General features: G+C 37.1%; 1 protein-coding gene across 1 annotated transcript in view; it reads right to left on the minus strand.

Moving 5' to 3' along the window:
* The window catches only part of LOC103093888 (interleukin-33), a 53497-nt gene extending 46241 nt beyond the window's left edge, over window positions 1-7256 (minus strand). The window contains exons 1-2 of the mRNA XM_007499555.3: window positions 7114-7256; window positions 3656-3762 (exon numbers count right to left, since the gene is read on the minus strand). The gene's annotated coding sequence lies outside the window, so the exon portion shown is untranslated. The remainder of the gene's footprint in view (window positions 1-3655; window positions 3763-7113) is intronic.
* Window positions 7257-18971: the final 11715 nt, after the last annotated feature.

Consider the following 18971-nt stretch of genomic DNA (forward strand, 5'->3'; position numbering starts at 1 on the left):
TTAATAAATATTATTACAGTTGAACTGGGTACAAGAAGGCGAAGCAGCAGAATTTCCTTCTGTCTCCACCAAGCTGTAAGCTCTTCCTCTTTGCCTTTCTAAATTCTCCAGCTGCATTAACTCAGCACAATTTCTTCACTTAAGAGAACCTATTCTATTCCCAAGGATCAACCCTTCTCATGCTTCCCAAATCCATATATTTCTCTCATGTCAAAAGAATGCAAGAAGAGGTTTCTACTTCATAAGAATTATGGAGAATAAAGCAGCAGGGATCCAGGTCAATTAATTAATAATACCCAAAAAAAAAAAAAAACTGTGATGTGACCTTTGAGAAACCGCTGACAAAAAAAAAAAAGGTTCTGTGGCATCCTCTAAATGGATCAAGCCAATGATCTAGGAAGAGATCAAAGAGTCATCAAATCATGGATTCTGCCAGTCAGAAGACCTTGTGGCTATATAGTCCAACCCAGACAGTAAAGGCGTATCCAAAATAACATATGAGGCAAGTGGTTATACAGAGTATGCTCGAAGATCTCCACTGAGATGGACCTCACCTACCTCCCACAGCAGCCCATTCCCCTCTTAGACAGCTATAAGAGTTAGAAAGTTTTTCCTGACATCAAGACTAAATTTGTCTCTCTATAACCTATAGACATTGTTCCTTCCCCCCCCCCCCCCTTCAAGACTTTAAATTTTCATTTTTATTTTGTTCTTTTGATCTTGACAAACATCCACAAACATGAACATTTCTAAATGCAAAGGAGAACATACAGGATTACATACAAGACTAAATCTCTATCATGTATGGCTTGTTTCAACATGTTAATACTGACTCCATACAAAGCAATTCTAATCCCATCCACATGACAAATTGAAGACAGCTCTCAGGTTGTCTTCATGTTTCCCTTTCATGTAAATATGGAGTTCTCATCCTAGAGAGAAGGGATATTGGAGCTCTCTCAAACTCCCCTCATTTATTATGCTGAGTCTCTCTGTAGACATTAGGAGTTGGGTTTAAATGGAGGCATTCTCAAATGAATGGAAATAAGGACAGGCAAAGCTATTTTCAAAGAATTCATTACAAACAACAACCTGGCATCATGATGCTGGATAGGTTGGTACTTAAGATGATAAAAAATAAGCTCTTACTTTTTTCCCCCCAAGATCCCCCCCCCACCTTTATAGAACCTATCTCGTAGTGAAAACATGTGGTATTACTGGTAGCAAAATGGTGGAACTGAAGTCAGAATAACTTCAGGAGTCTTAAAGGTAGTATAGGGAAAGTAGAACTCAAGCCAGAAGATCTGAATTCTAGTTCTACTTATAAACTAGGTGACCTCGAATAAATCTCCTTAACCTATTCAGGTCTCTTCAGTTTCTTGATTTTGAACAGTTGGAGTTAAGCAAATGAGAAGTTCTCTTTCAGGTTTGATATTTTGTGATTTGTGGTCCTATATATCTAGGATTAGAAAGGACCTCAGAGGTCATCTTGACCAACAGCTTCATTTTACATATGAGGAAACTGAGGCCCAGATAGGTACTTGACTAAGGTTACATAGAGAGTGTCAACAGTCAGAGGCTGAATTGAACTTGGATCTATTGGTTCAAAAATCAATGACCTTTCCACTTTGAGATAACTTAGATGAAAGACTGGTGATAATGAGGGAGCATGGGACTAGAGGAAATTGGGGTCAAAAGCAGAATGTCATTGAAAAGAAAGTACAAGAGTCAAGTTGGAGAAAAACGAAGGAGATGAAGTGAATCTTGAGTACATTCAGTGTTGAAATGTACTACATTTATAAATTCAGGAGAGTCTACTGAAATAAAGAAAAGTAGCATAATATTAGTAAATGCCTATTCATTGATTATTGATCACATGCACCCCCAACTTATGATTTAGAACTAAAAACAGCTTAGAGATAATTTCTTTTTCTTGTATTTTAAATATTTTTATCGATTAATTAAGAAGTTTTTCCATTCTTACATGATTCATATTCTTTCCCTCCCCTCTTCCTCCCTCCCTCCCATAGCCAATACATAATTCCACTGGGTTTTCATGTGTCACTGATCAAGACCCATTTCCATATTATTGATATTGGCACTAAGGTGATTACTTAGAGTCTGTGTCTCCAGTCATATCCCCATCGACCCTTGTGGTCAAGCAGTTGTTTTTCTTGAGAGATAATTTCTAACCCAACCATCTCTCATTTCCCAGATAACTTAGGTAATTTGTCTCAGTTCACACAGACAGTACTTGGGCTAGAGTCCTCTTATTCCTACTCTAACCAGATCCAGTATTCCCCCCCCCCCCCCATGCTGAAGGGATACACTGTATGAGAAACATATTATACTACTTGAATACATATTGTTGACTTTTGCCATTTTTATAATTAAAGAAGACTTTTGGTCCTATAGAAGGAAAAATATTTTTAGAACTTGACTTTCTTTCAAAAGGGAAAAAGATAGACAAAAAAAATCAAAACAAAAATGCTTCCTTTAAAAAACAAGATATTTCAAATGGAAACAGGAAAAATAAAGGAGGCAGAGAAGTCCTCTCTTGAATACCAAAATGTTCGCAGGATCATAAAATTTTAGCATAGGAAGAGCTCTTAAAGAGAAACCTTAAAGATTATCTAATCTCATACTCTCCTTTTACTGATGAGGAAAGTGAAGTCCACAGATGTTACAAAATTTATCCAAAGTCATATAGATAGCAAGCAGTAGAGCCAAGTTTCAAACCCACATCACAGAATTATAAACATTTATAACTAAAGAGGTCTTTGGAGGCCAGCTAATGCAACTCTCCCCTTTCCCTTCTATACAAATAGCAATGTAATAAATAATTGGTCTTTGCAGGGTAATCTTTTAGGATATCAATTCCTGATTTTCTCATTTAACCCTTTTATCTTTCTCATCCTTCTGTTTCATGTATACTCTCTTTCCCATGACTCCTCACCTATTGCAAGCAAGTTTATCCCAACCAAGAAAGTGAGACTATTACTTTCTCTTTCTTTTTGTTGTCTTTGTCATTTCAAGACTCTGTGTGGAGTACTGAATATTTACTGCATCCCTAGTGTACTCAGAGTGTGAAAGTATTTTTATTGTGATTATATCTAATTTGCTTATAAAGTCTCAAAGACACTAAGGAATCCCACAGAACAAATTTTCCAGAAGATAACTTCTGTACAGCAGTGCTATTTGAAGTTCCACATAAATCAGGAGGGTCAGTGGATAGATTTCAAGATGGGGAGAGGGGAGTTTTGTGAACTTGGATGGGAAAAATTACATCTTTATTTTTCAATAATCTCCAATTGAATTTTAGTATTTTCTTCAATTAAGAATTTTTCCTTATTCTGGGAAGTGGTCCAAAAGCTTCAACAGACTGTCAAAAATGCAAATGTACAGTCCTTTTCCCTTTGCAAATGATTAATAAATAGTTGCTTAACTGAATTGAAATGGACTGAGTCTGTGAAAGGTACATTACCCTATACCAACAAACATTAACAAACTCAATTTACAGGGCAGTTGGATTTGCTTTTCTATTTTCATTCCGGATAGAGATCCTATTGTTTCAGAGTTAAATGACAGCTCTGAAAGTCCCCAAGGTCTATTTGCCAACCCCTTGAAAGCTGTGAAAATTTCTGAAAGTACTTACCTTCAGATCTTATTTACTTTCTCCTCTGAAGCACTGCAGACTTATGTTGAGAGAAGCTTTGGACAGCTGGCTTTATCACCCTTGGGTTGTCAGAAAGCCAGATTTTCCTTGGAAGGCAAGAATAGCAAAGTAGGGATGGGGGTGGAGAAAGTAAATAAAGAGTGAGTGTTGGTGTGTGGGTTGTAGCAGATTCTTATCAGTTTTCTTGAAAATTTTTTTATTTCTTTAGGAAAAAGATTATCGTTCCCACTCAGTTTAGTAAGCATTTATTGTTGCTCAACACTCCTCTCCTCTTCCCACCTCATTGTAAAATTTAATCATTTAAAGTCACAGAATTTCTAGTTTTGTATACATTTCTCCCACCTCCAGCTTCTTGCCAGAGCTCAATCCAATCCTACCCCTTTCTCTTTTTCCACGTTTACAGGGAGCATTTTGGAAGAGGAAGGGGGAGAAACCCTTGAGGTATAACTCATTTGTCCCACTATAGATTCATGAGCCATAATTTTACCCCTATATTAAATCTATCTCCTCAGAAAGATGCCTAGAATGTTGGAGCTGGAAGGGGGAGCTATCTTTTAGCAGAGCTGGATTTCAAAACAGTAGTCCTAACCCCTTAGACTTTCAACTTTCTCTGGTCCTTCTTCCCCCACAATCGGCCCCATCAGCTTCACTTCTCTTCTTAAGCCCTCAGTCTTCTGTCTTCTCAACTCAAATGGGCTACTATTATTTTCCAATAAGATTGAAACCATTTGGCTTAAGCACTTCTAAAAATGCTTCCATTTCTCTATCTCAACATATCCTGCCCTTCCTCACTCTACACCATCAATCCTTTCATAATCCTTTGATGTCTCACAGAAATATTCTTTTTTTTTCCCCTTTAGAGAACTAAACCTTATACTGTTTCTCATCCCTTCTGACTTCAGGATAACTTTAAACTCATGCATAGTCAAGAACTCTTGGATGAAGTGAGGAAGGAAAAAAAAACCCAACCCATCTAGTTGAGGATTCAGGCTACTGTTAATTAAGATTGTTTGCTGATTCCTATTTAATTAGATTCAAAGAGTCAGTGATAAAAAATGTGAATCTGAAGTTACCTTCAGCCCTCTGTGCTAAATAAAACTAGCCTAAAACCTGAATCATTTTCCTTCATCAGACTAGACCTATAGCAACTTCTGAATTAGAATATTAAAGAACACATACACTACTGCATTACATAGCAGTTTTATAAGACTAAAATAATTATACTAAATTTGAAAGGCAGTTGCAATAAACATACCCTTTATGGAAATATATGGTACAATAAAACTAGTGATGAATAAATGGAGATGTGAGCAAAAGATATAGACCTAATTGAAGCCTAAGAAATAGCATTATAAACAATGATTAAGTCAAAGAACAAATCACAGAAATAATAAGTATGTAAATGGTAATAATGAAATAACATGCTAAAACTTTTGGGATGTAACTAAAGCAATTCTCATTTTTCTCTGTCAGTAGTAGAAAGTCAGAGGTCTTAGACCTCGAAAGTCACTCATTTTTAGCTGTGAGATTTGAATTCCTGCCCATAGAGTCTGGTGCCTGTAGACTCTGTGGTATTCACTCCTTCAGTCCCCAGCTATGGGTCAACGAGGAACTCTGGAACCAATGCTGCAGCAGACACAGCTGCTCCCACTCAGGGTGAGATCTTACCCTTGGGTGAGATTTAGAACTCTCCCATTTCTTCACTTCTACTAGGAAACTTCTATTTTACATTGTCTGGCATATATTTGCCTATGTATACTTTCTCTGATTTTCATTTTTTCTAAATCTACTATTCTATATCTTTATTTATTTAGCTTATTTCCATATTGTTTAAATTTGTAAGTGAATAATTATAAAAAACCCAAACTCTCAAACAAACCCCCAAAGAAACAGGTGAAAATTGGTATGCTTTCATTCTGACTCCAACTGTTCTTTCTCTGGAGGTGAATAGCTTTCTTTTTCATAAGTTCCTTGGTATTCTCCTGGAGGGGGTGCAGCTGGGTGACTCAGTGGATTGAGAGTCAGATCCAGAGACAGGAGGTCCTGGGTTTAAATCTGACCTCAGACACTTCCTAGCTGTGTGACCCTGGGCAAGTCACTTAACCCCCATTGCCTAGCCCTTACCACTCTTCTGCCTTGGAACCAATATTGGTTCAAAGATGGAAGGTAAGGGTTTAAAAACAATAATTCAGTAGCTAAGTCTTTCACAGTTGATCATTCCACAGTATTGCATTATGGTGTTCTAGTTCTACTTATTTCACTCTACATCAATTCATGTAGGTCTTTCCAGTTCTTTCTGAAATCATATTATTCATCATTCCTTATAGCACAATATTATTCATCACCATTATATACCTCAATTTCCTCAGCCATTCCCCAACTGATGGACATGTTCTCAATTTCTAATTCTTTGCCAACACAAAAAGAGCAGCTATAAATATTTTTGTGCCTGTAGGTCATTTCCTCTTGATTTTCAACAATATTTTTTGCTATTCAACTTGGGTAAATGTGTGTCTTAGCAACTATTAGGAACATTCATTATGAAATTGATATTTGGTGGAAAGAGAGGCAAAGCTTTACTGCAAAGCTTGGGTTCCTGCTTCCTCCATTTTTGAAATAGTGACCAGAAGTTAGATTCAATATGAAAACCATATCCCTTTGACTAATAATACTCAGGAAAGCAGATAGATATAATTTGAGCCAGATATCTCTTCTCTCTAAGGAAAGCAGAGAGACTTGTGGTCACAAACTTCTGCTTCCCTCCAGTCAGGAATCAAAGTATTTCTTGGAAAAGAGGAAGGAGGAAAAGAAGCTAGGATTATTTAATCGGCCTCCTTTCAAACCAAACAACAGCACTAAACATGCTTGGAGACCACATTCCGTATGACTACATTGTAGGTGAATTCCATGAAATGAAAGTAAGAACCCACAAAAAATTTTTGCTACAAGCCTTGGAAACTCAGAGGATATCCATAAATTGGGGAATGGCTGAACAAATTGTGGTATATGATTGTAATGGAACATTTCTGTGCTATAATAAATAATAAGGATGATCTCATTCGTTTTCTTGTCCAAAGCGAAAATTAAGAGATTATCTTCAAATTTGTTCTCCCTTCAGAGTTAATCTGCTTATCTCTCTCCTAATGCTGAGAGCCTTGTTTATTTATATATTCTGTTGCCAAATTATTTAGAGGATCCTAACATTCTAAAGCTGTAAGAAATATTAGCAACCAGAAGTTTAATCCTCTACGCCCTCCTTTTATAAAATGAAGAAATCGAGACCCAGATAAATTGGAATCTTTAGACTATCAGTTCCAGGTTTCCAAATGACAGTCAGACTGTGGTAGTACAGAATCCAAGGCATTTTAACACATCCAGAGGTGCTTCTTGATCTGTACCTAACTGCCAGTGCCCACTGGTTTGGAAAGGGTACTCACCAAATTTGTCAATAAGAAATGAGGCTTCAGAAGCTTCTCCAGACCTTAAGGAAAGGATATTGGTTGTTGGATTGTAGCACCGAAAGACCTTGGAAACTTGCAAAGAAATGCAGGGAACTCGGTTGATTTCTTCCTAAGAGCAGAGGAAAATATGTCAGTCCTCAGAGCCGTGCTGGTGGTACAGCTACTTCTTTACACAGAAAAGTTCCAACTTTACCTCCAAGTGCCAACTTCTTTTGCAACACAGAACAATCAGCCAGACTAAATGTGTATTTTAATCTGATTTTTTTATTGTTGGGAGGGTGGGTGCATGTCCTCGGCCAGAGCCTCTAAACAATTTAGGACTGAAAAATTTGTTTAACTCCTGTTTAACTTCTAATTTCCAACCTGTTCATAATTAGGATCACTTCAAGGGCTGCCTTTTCCATAAATCAGCAAAACTTCTCTGAATCTAAATTTCCCCGATTTTCTCAATTCTGTGATTCTTTTTGACCTTGCAAAGGCAAGGAATAACCCCGTTCCCATATTCCTAAGGTTGAGGTCTGTGGAAGATCACCCTCCACCTTCATCTTTTGTTTCAGAATTATATCTTGGTTATGTTTGTGACTAGCATGATAGTCTGAACCACCCTTTTTGTCTTGATGTCCCTCATGTCTAACACAGATCTTTGCCCATGGTAGACATTTATTAAATGCTTGCTAAATTGAATTATAGTGTTCTCAGAAAATTCACCCACATTTTGTCCATTTTTAGAGAAGTGAAATGTTGACCTATATACTTGACTTTGCACTCTCAAGCAATATCCTGGCAGTGATCTGTGGCTACTTATATGAGGGCTATATCAGGAAACTTTTCATAAAGAGAATGAAAAACAAATGGACTTATTTGCATGGTCCATACTATAAGACTAAGTTAAATAACAGTTACCTAACAATCATTCTTGAGCATCTTTTGAGTCTCTCTCAAAGTCATCCTTGCTTTCTACCTTCTTCATCATTTTTGAAATTGGTGAAGCCATATGCATCTAGGAAGTTGGGCAAAGAGCAGGAGAAAATTGAATTTCAATTTCCACAGTCTGCCACTCTTACCTTTTTAGACTGATTTCATATTGCTTCTCATTACAAACTCTATATTCCAGTCAAACTGTAGTACTGACTATTATCCAATCCCATCTTTCTAAATGGTACAGTGAACAGAGCACTGGGATTGGGGTATGGAAGATCTGAGTTCAAATATGGCTGCAGACACATCTTAGTTCTGAAATCCTAAGCCTGTCACTTATCTTCTCTCTGCCTCAATGTCCTCAAATGAAAATGGGTGATAATAGCATCTATCTCCCAAAATTATTATGAGAATCAAATGAGACCACACTTGTAAAGTGTTTTGGGGCACTTGGGGTGTTCAGGGAGGACTAGCTTGCTAAGCCCTTTACTGGGTGGATCATTCACCCTTGGTGTCTACCTTTCACCCAACTTTCATCCAGCTCCAAGAAGGTGTAGCCTACCCAGTGGCCACACCCTGGTAAAACTGTTGGCAGGTAGACTAAATCAGGTTGAGGGTACCTGGCAAGTCTCAGGTCATCAATGAATTAAAACGATGTCTAACCCAAGCATGTGAAGACTTCCTCCAGCAGAATGGGCAGATGAGAACGATTTGTTCCAATAGCCATGAAAGCAGCTGAAGTGGGCACTGTGGAGCACTTAGAGCTTAGTCAAACATTGAACCCAGCAAAGTCTTTTGCTGCATCCTGGGCCATCACCAATCATGTTGATTTTTGTCTTGCTGATAGACTTCAATGACTTTGGAAGAGAGTGTTGCTGACAACTTTGTGCAACTCCACCTCACTGAAATCCATTCATGCACAATTTAAGACATCATCCCATGATGTCATTTGTCCTCTTCAAGATGAAGGATGAATGACAGTAACACAGTGTATAGTTCAGTACATAGTAGGCACTTAATAAATGCTTATCCTCTCCTCTCCCTCTTCCCTAGACCAGTACAGGTTCTCCTAATGTCTAGAACATACTCCTTCCTCATATATGCTTGTGGAAATTCTCCTCTTCCTTAAAGGCTCAGGGCAGGTGACACATCCACCTCAAAGTTTTCCCCGGAAACCCCATATGAAAGTGATTTCTCCTTCTTCAGTTTTTCCTAGGAAATGTTGATTGTATTTCTACTTGACTGCTTCACATTCTACCTTGAATCATACTTATTTTTTACATATACATACCATATTCCTCTTATTAAATTATAATATTCTTAAGGCAAGGAATATATACTTCTTCAATGTTAATAGAAAATGATAGGAGTTTTTTTTTATCAATTAGTGAATCAACAAACTGTTAATAAGCATTTATTAAGCCTCAGACACTGTATCAGATGCTAGGGATACAAATGCACAAATGAAATAACCTGATCTCTAGAAGTTTACATTTTATTGAGGGAGACAACATGTTCAAATATGTAAAAATGTTTAGAATTAATATAAGGTAAATTGTGGATAATTTTTCTAGTAGTTAGGAAATAAGGAAAGCTTTAATGTATAAAGTAGAATTTAAATTGCATTTTTAAGAAACAGATTCTAAGAGGTGAAGATGAACAGAGTTAATCCTGGGCATCAGGACCAGCTAATGGAAAGGGACTGGAGATAGTAGATGGAGCATCATGAGTGAAAAACAGCAGGAAAGTAAGTCTGGGGGTGTGGAGTAATAGGTCTGAAAAATCAGTTGAGGGCTTACTTATTCCACAGAGTTGTGATAAGAAAGAATAGAGTAAAAGCATGCATGCAAAGACCATAAAATACTACATAAATGTAAGACGTTCTCTTTATCATCAGTTCCCTTCATCATTCTTCAAGATATGACTATTTATAGAGTATAATATGATCCTGATTATTTTAAATTTGATGCCTTTTTGTGAGTCACTATTCTTAGAGTTGAAAGGAACCTGATAAGTCACCTAGTCCAACTCCTTCATTTTGCAAATAAGGAAACTGAGGTTAAGAGAGAAGAAATGACTTGCCTTTGGTCTCACAAGTAATAAATGGTCAGGATTTGAAACTAGGTTTTCAGATACCTAGTTTCAGATATCTTTCCACTCTCTGGTATGTAGTACATTACGTAGCACTAAGCAAGAATTTAATGATACTTATGAAACAAGTCTGAGCTGCTGGAGGTCAGATAAACATCAAATCTGCACTTATATTGCTTGAAGATGATGTATAAGGTTACAAACATTCTCTCTGAACTCCATCTCTCTGAGTTCCACTCTGAGTTAATGGAAACAAGAATATGAAATAGGGCTTGGCAGTTAGATATGGCAATGGATAGAGCTCTGGACATGGAGTCAGGAAGATCTGAGTTTGAGTGTGGCCTCAGATGCTTATTAGCTCTGTGACCCTCCACAAGTCATTTAACTTCTGTCTGCCTCAGTTTTCCCATCTATAAAAGGGGCAACATAATAGCATCTATCTCCCAGATTGTTGTGAAGATAAGATAGTCTGATATTTATGAAGCACTTTGCAAATCTTAAGTCACTATATAAATACTAGTTAATATTATTATGCAAATTGTTTGCTTATAAATGTTAGAACTAGGGAAGACAAACTTGGGAACCCAAGCTTGAAATCCAGCATCATTTGCTAAGGGTTACTTTCTACCTAGGTGAACATTGTATTTGTAAAATTCATCCACAGGACAGAAATATCTAGGACTTGGAAGATTATATATGTGCTGAGAAAGGTGAACAAGAACCTTTATTTTTCTTCCTTTATCAGTTGTGAGTAGGATGGGGAAAAGGTTATTGTCACCATCTCTCTTCTAGGTTTCCTTCCATCTGTAGGAGATTGGGTCAGGGGTTTCACTATCTGGGCTGCTCTGTGGCAAATTTCCCCACAGAAGCCATTTCCCCAGTTTTTCTGCTTTATACCTATTCTCTAAGTTAAAGATCATGACAATGATTATGGTTGAAAATTACTTGAATATCTGCACGATGATCTCAGGGTTAGGTCTTAATGTGGTAATCCAATATATTTTATCCTCAAAGCTGGTTGCTTAAAAAAAATCTCTGAGAAGCCATATTTTGAATCTATATTTGGGTTATTATAGGAAGAAAAGATGAGGTAGTCATGTGTCAAGGACAGGGAATGACAGATGGAAAGCCAGTGTGCTCCACTGGCAATCCCTGATGTTCAAGGCAAGTGAGGAAAGCTCCCAGCACTTCAGTGGACTCCATATATAATCTATAAATTTTTAGGGGATCATGGACAAAACTTTGGGGGAGTATAAACAGGTTGCTATCTACCTTATTAGAGGAAACCCTTAAATCTATGAGATAATAGATCCCTCTGAGTATTTGGGTTATGTCATTATTCAATAAATGTGCTATAGTGAAAGGAGATTGGTAGTGGTGATGGGCAGATATGGGAAGGGTAGTGGATTAGGGAGCAGGCATCCTTTGACTTTTATGTAGTTTTGATTTTCTATACTTAATGGTTACTTATGACAATCAATAAAATGAAAAAAAAACATTTATTAAGCACTTACTATGCGCCATGCATAGCCTCCATCCTCAAGGAGATAATATTCTATACTAAAAGGAATTCATCTAGCCCATGACACCATATAAACAATAAGACCTGCCTCTCAGTAAGCTATATTTGAGGTCAAATTCCTATAACTTGCCCTTTTTAAAAAATTAAATTTTATTTTTTCAAACAGCAAAAATTTGTCTTTTTTCCTTCCTACTTGAGCCCACTCCCAGCTCCCTTTCCCCATCCTACTCACAACTGATAAAGGAAGAAAAATAAAATTCCTGTTACAAACATATACAGTCAAACAATGCAAATTTCTGTATTTTTCATATTAAAAAAGTCTCATTTTGAACTCTGAGTTCTTCACTTCTCCATTAAGAGATGTAATAACATGTTGCATCATTAGTCCTCTGGAATTGTGGTTTGAAATCACACTGATGATCAGAGTTCCTAATCCTTTCAGTTATTTGTCATTACCAAATTGTGGTCACTGTATAAATTATTCCCCGGGTTCTGTTTACTTTATTATGCCTCAAGTCATTAAAGTCTTTTCAGGTATAACTTGCCCTGTTGATGTCATGTTAGAGAACATAATCAGTTCTAACATGCCCAATATTTCCTTTCCCTACTTTTGCATTTCTATTCCCCTAATCAAAATTCAAAAAGGTAAAAATTATATTTGTTTTTAAAATATTGATTGATATGATTACTTACAAGACCAATAAGGGCACAATATATTATTGATAAAATTTCTGAATCAATTATCTTATATCAACTAGAGAGCTGTAGGTAAATAAAAAGAGGTCTTTAGACCAGTTAGATTAAGAACATACAAATTATTTGCAGCTCAACTTATTTTGCAGTAGCAAGGATTCTTGATTGATTATTTTTTAATATCCAAAGATTTTCAGGCTCCTCTTTTGAATGCCTTCTCTTCTTATAGATGACCCCATTTAGTTTCTAATTGTTACAATACCTTTATAGCTGGTTTTATGTGTTTCTTCATCTGTTTCTCCATCAGTTTCTATAATAGAAATTTTCCACATTTTTCAAGATCATGTTTAAATACTAAAAACTAAATACAAATGATAATATATGAAATTTGCCTCAGAACTCCTAGAAAATTTTCATTTTCATATATGTAAAGGGAACCCCTTCCTCCCAAGGTCGTGAACTTTCTGTTCAGCTGAGCCAGCTCTAGGAGGAAGACCCAGAACTAAAGTTTACAGGCTCAGATCAGAGAGACTTTGATTGTTCCTCAGATGTGATAGACCAACGCACAGGAAAAGTGTGTGAAAGGAAAAGGAAGTGAAGTGGAGAAAGAGGATTTTTATAAAAAGTAAGATCATAGAGAATGAGGGCTTCTTCTCTGGAGGTCTTTGGCTGGGGGTCTTTCTATGATTTGACATCTGCATCACTTCCTTTCCCTGTGCACTGGTCTATCACATCTCAGAAACCAAAGTCTCTCTGATCCAGACCCTTAACCCTTAGTTCCAGGTCATACTCCTAGGCTGGCTCAGGAAAGCAGAAAGTTCATGACCCTGGGAGGAAGGGGTTCCCTTTACACATATATAAATGTATTCTTCTAGGGCAGGGATTATTAACCCTTTTTTGTGTGTCATAGACCCCCCCCCCTTTGGCAGTTCAATTGAGCCCTTTCCTGAAATTTTTTAATTAGCAGAATAAAATATGTGGGATCACAAAAGGATATCAATCATATTGAAATGGTTATGAGAATTAAAAAAAAGTTCATGGACCCTAGGTTAAGAATACTTGCTCTAGACTGGGCTAGCTGAAGTGTAATGGCTCATTCATATTGTAATTATCTCACTGAAGATCTTCCTTATCATCATCATGTCTGTCTTACACTATCTTATTAGCAACTGGTTACATATGGATGGAGAGGTCACCTATTACCACATCAAGGTAATAAACTATGTTTTACATAGTATTTAGTGAGGTCAAAGTTCTTATAGCAAAGTTGATTCTGCTTTGTGATGTTCTAGATTTGATGCCTATTCTCATGAGTCCTCCTTTCTTTGGCTTTGCTCACCCAGCATGTGAAGACTGCTTCGGCCAAACAGATGGAAGAAACCAATAAGAAGGTTCAATGGCTGAGATGGCGACGCAGCAAAGCACTGTGGAGTGCTTAGGGCGTGTTGACAGCAGTAGTTCCACTACTTGGTTTATGTGATCCTTGTCCATGTCTTACTATAAATCCTCCAAATAGAAGATTTTCCCAGCATGCCAAAAGACTTCTTTATTCCATTTAAAACTTTATGGATAAAAGTATAGCAATTGAGCTGTCCTTTTCCTATCCCTCACTCTTATTAGAGAACCACCCCATTTCCTTTTCTGGTTATATATATCCTTAATGTGATTTGTGATACTACTCATTCACAAGTCACTACTGGTAATAATTTGTATTCTATTTATGCTAACTTGCAATTAGTAAAAATAATGAATCCCCTAAAATGGTTTCATTATTTGAACGTATATTTCCTGTATATTTCCAATGTTTTATAATCAATTACCATATTTTACATAAGCATAACATTGATTAGTGTGGGCTCTAATGCATGTAACCACTTTAAGGAATTCATTATTTATACTGAATGAGACCTGTTTGTAACAGCCACCCCTAAATTACCTGAAATTCTGGTTCATTAGAAATCATGATTCAGAACCAAGGGGTATGGAACCAAGATGGCAGAGTAGAAGGAGGTAAAGCTCAAGCCACTATATGAATTCTCTCCAACTAATCTTAAAATAATGCCTCAGAATTATTACTGGAATGAAAGAACAAACAAGGAGATGGAGTGAAGCAACTTTAAACAGAGAACTTGAAAGATAGAATCTGGTTCACTGGGATCAGAGAGGAACACAACCAGCAGGATGCCATACCAAGTAGTACTGGCACAAGCCAACAGCAAACCCATAACCCAACTACTGTTCCAGGTTCTGAACCTGGGCCCAAGCCAATGTTAAGACCCTAACACTCTGCCAGAACTGACAACTGTGCAACCCCATGCACACCCCTCAAAGTTACAAGCCCTAGCCCAAGCCAGCAATGAGGATCTGAATCCCAGCACAATACATACATAGTGTACCTGGTCTATGTAAACCCAGAGTGAGGCTCTGAAGCTCAGCCTAAGTCTGAAGTGAGGACCTAAACCCAGCACAAGGCAGTCTGCAATATGCCTAGCTTGTGTAAGCCTAGGATGAGACCCAGAGCTAGTCCTACCCAAACTCAATGTGAAGTTATATACCTTAGGGCAAGGCAGTTCATAGTGTGCCTAACCTGATCAAGCCCAGAGTGAGACTAAAAGCCTCTGCCCAAGCCTGAGGCTAGACTCTGAGCCCAGTGCATGGTAGGTGACAGAGCTCTGAGTTCTGCAAGCCATCAGCAGTTTCAGGGAGTAATTGAATCAGCAGTGGGAGATTGCTTTACCACCTTAGAAGAACTGAAACTTGCAGAAGCCCAGAAATGAAGTTAAGCAGCAAGGAAAAACTGAAGTTTAAGAAAGTGCTCTCTGCACCCTGAGAACAGAGCTTACCTTTAAAATAAAGGTGAAGAAAAAGGCTGGGAAAATGAACAAACATCAAACAAATAAACATCTAACCATAGAAAATTTTTATGGAGACAAAGAAGAGCAAAGTACAGACACAGAAGGGGACAGTGAAAGCAAAGTAAGCACACACAAAACTTTGAAGAAAAATATGAATTGATCTCAGGCTCTGGAAGAGCTCAAAAAGGATTTAAAAAATCAATTAAGAGAGTCCCAGGAAAAATAAGGAAGAGAAATGAAAGCAATGCAAGAAGAAATGGGCCAAATGAAAAAGGAGGCTCAAAAGCTCATGGAAGAAAATCATTTCTGAAAAATCAGAATTGAACAACTAGAAGCTAATGACTTCATGAGACATCAAAAAACAATAACATCAAATCAAAAGAATGAAACAAAACAGAAGACATGAAATATTTCATTGAAAACATAACTGACATGGAAAACAGATCTATGAGAGACATACAATTTAAGAATTATTGGACTACTGGAAAGCTGCGATTAAGAAAGAAAAAAGCCCAAACCTCAAAAAATATACCCAAATAAACAAGTGATAAATCATATATTTTCATCTGTATTCCTACTCCAACAGTTCTTTACCTGGAGGTGGATAGCATTACTTTTCATAAGTCCCTCAGAATTGTCCTGGATGATTGTTTGTCTGTTTTTTTTTTGAAAATTTATTTACTTAATTTATAATATTTTTCCATAGTTACATGATTCATGTTCCTTCCCAGCTCTCCCCGAAGTCCCCTCCCATAGCCGATGCACAATTCCTCTGGCTTTTACTTAGGTCATTGATCAAGACCCATTTCCATACCATTGATATTTGTACTAGGGTGATCATTTAGAGTCTATATCCCAATCATATCCACATCGACCCTTGTGATAGAGCAGTTGTTTTTCTCCTGTATTTCTATTCCCACAGTTCTTCCTCTGAATGTAGAGAGCATTCTTTCTCATAAGTCCCTTAGAAATGTTTTGGATCATCACATTACTGCTAGTAGAGATATCCATTACAAGTGATTGTGCTACAGTGTATCAGTCTCTGTGTATAAGATTCTCTTGGTTCTGCTCCTTTTGCTCTGTATCAATTCCTGAAGGTTGTTCCAGTTCACCTGGAATCCCTCCAGTTCATTATTCCTTTAAGCACAATAGTATTCCATCACCAACATACACCACAATTTGTTCAGCCATTCCCCAACTGAAGGGCATCCCCTCATTTTCCAATTTTTTGACACCACAAAGAGCGAAGCTATGAATATTCTTGTACAAGTCTTTTTCCTTATGATCTCTTTAGCATACAAACCCAGCAGTGCTATGGCTGGATCAAAGGGTAGGCAGTTTTTTAGTGCCCTTTGGACATAGTTCCAAATTGCCCTCCAGAATGGTTGGATCAATTCACAACTCCACCAGCAATGTATTAATGTCCAAATTTTGCCACAACCCCTCCAACATTTATTACTTTTCTTTGCTGTCATGTTAGCCAATCTGCTAGGTGTGAGGTGGTACCTCAGAGTTGTTTTGATTTGCATTTCTCTGATTATAAGAGATTTAGAACACTTTTTCATGTGTTTATTGATAGTTTTGATTTCTTTATCTGAAAATTGCCTATTCATGTCCCTTGCCCATTTATCAATTGGGGAATGGCTTGATTTTTTGTACGATTGATTTAGCTCTATAAATTTGAGTGATTAGACCTTTGTCACAGTTTTTTATGAAGATTTTTTTCCCAATTTGTTGCTTCCCTTCTAATTTCAGTTGCATTGGTTTTGTTTGTACAAAACCTTTTTAATTTAATGTAATCAAAATTATTTATTTCATATTTTGTAATTTTTTCTAACTCTTGCTTGGTTTTAAAATTTTTCCTTTCCCAAAGATCTGACAAGTATACTATTCTGTGTTCACCTAATTTATTTATAGTTTCTTTCTTTATATTCAAGTCATTCATCCATTTTGAGTTTTTCTTGGTGTAGGGTGTGAGACGTTGATCTAAACCTAATCTCTCCCCTACTGTTTTCCAATTTTACCAGCAGTTTTTGTCAAATAGTTGATTCCCCCCCCCCCCCAAAGCTGGAATCTTTGGGTTTATCGTAGACTGTCTTGCTGAGGTCACTTACCCCAAGTCTATTCTACTGATCCTCCATTCTGTCTCTTAGCTAGTACCATATTATTGTGATGACCACTGCTTTATAGTATAGTTTTAGATCTGGATTATTGTTTTACTGTTAGTAGCAAAGTCTATCACATTTGATCATTCCACAATATTGTAATTACTGTGTATAATGTTCTCCTGGGTCTGCTTATATCATTCTGCATCTATTCACATAGGTCTTTTCAGCTCTTTCTGAAATCATCCTGTTCATTATTCCTTACAGCACAATAGTATTCCATCATCATCATCATATACCACAATTTTTTTTAGTCATTCCCCAACTGAGGTACATCCTGTAGTTTCCAATTCTTTGCCATCACTGAAAGAGTAGCTGAAAATATTTTTGTACAAACAGGTCCTTTCCCATTTTTTTTCATCTCTTTGGGATACTGATCTAGTAGTGGTATTGCTGGAGCGAAAGGTATGCATTCTTTTTTATCCTTTTGTGAACAATTCCAAATTGCCCTCCACAATGGTTGGATCAGTTCACAACTCCACCAGCAATCCATTAATGTTCCAATTTTGCCACATTCCCTCCAACAGTTATCATTTCCCTTTACTGTTATATTGACCAATCTGATAGCTGTGAGTGTGGTATTATAGGAAGTAAATAAGGGATAGAGTAAATTTCATGGATTAGCTTTAAGAAGAAAGGCAGAGAGTTTGAATACAAGCCCTGGCAGAAGATTCTGACCAGGAGAAAAGGAATGTGGTAGTTTTTATTGGCATAAACTGTCACTTTTGTTTTGGCTGAGCTGGAAGGAAGATCTTGGCTCTGGAAATTTTCCCTTGGAAAACCTAATCTTGTGGAAAGATGAGTAATTTCTTGGTTTGAGAATTTGCCTTGGAGTATACTGCTTTTCCCCTGAAGTACAGAGACTATATACCTGAGATCCATCTGTCAGAAATCCACTTGGTGATGGTAAATGCTAGGGTTTTGTCATCTGGGACTCTGGATATATCTAGGAACAACCCTAGGCTTCCTCTTTATCCTTTTTTGATAAACCATATCAATTAGTATAGTAGAATAGTCAGATAGCTGGGTTTTCTGGGTCTTAGTTAGAGAAAAGGAGTTTAGAGTAGCTTTGAGTGAATTCTGAAGAAGAAGAAATAATTTGCTGTGAGGTGAAAGAGAGGTGGAGATTAGATCTATAGTTTTAGGAACCTACCTATCATTTTCTCTTTACTTCTATTATAAAAAATAAACTTTGTTTCTAGAGCCCAAGGGGTTTTTGCTTTACTGGCCCTGAAGAGGTCCCTAGGTGGGTGGTTATCATCTCTTGTCCATCTAGGATGGGATTTCAGTATCTTAGAGTTTTAATTTGCATTAGATTTCATTTTTTAAAAATTCATTCTATTAGTCTAACCTATCAAGATTCTTTTTATTCTGATTCTTCCATTCAATATTTCAGTTATTGCCTTCAGCTTTGTTTCATGTGAAAATTTAATTGATATGCCACTTATGTTTTCAGGAAAAGCACTGGCCAAAGCATCCAATATTATAGGATCAAAGACAGATGGAATGCTCCATTAAAGTGCTCTCTCTCTCTCTCTCTCTCTCTCTCTCTCTCTCTCTCTCTCTCTCTCTCTCTCTCTCTCTCTCTCT

This window comes from Monodelphis domestica, chromosome 7 (assembly GCF_027887165.1).
Source record: "Monodelphis domestica isolate mMonDom1 chromosome 7, mMonDom1.pri, whole genome shotgun sequence".
NCBI classification, from domain to species: domain Eukaryota; kingdom Metazoa; phylum Chordata; class Mammalia; order Didelphimorphia; family Didelphidae; genus Monodelphis; species Monodelphis domestica.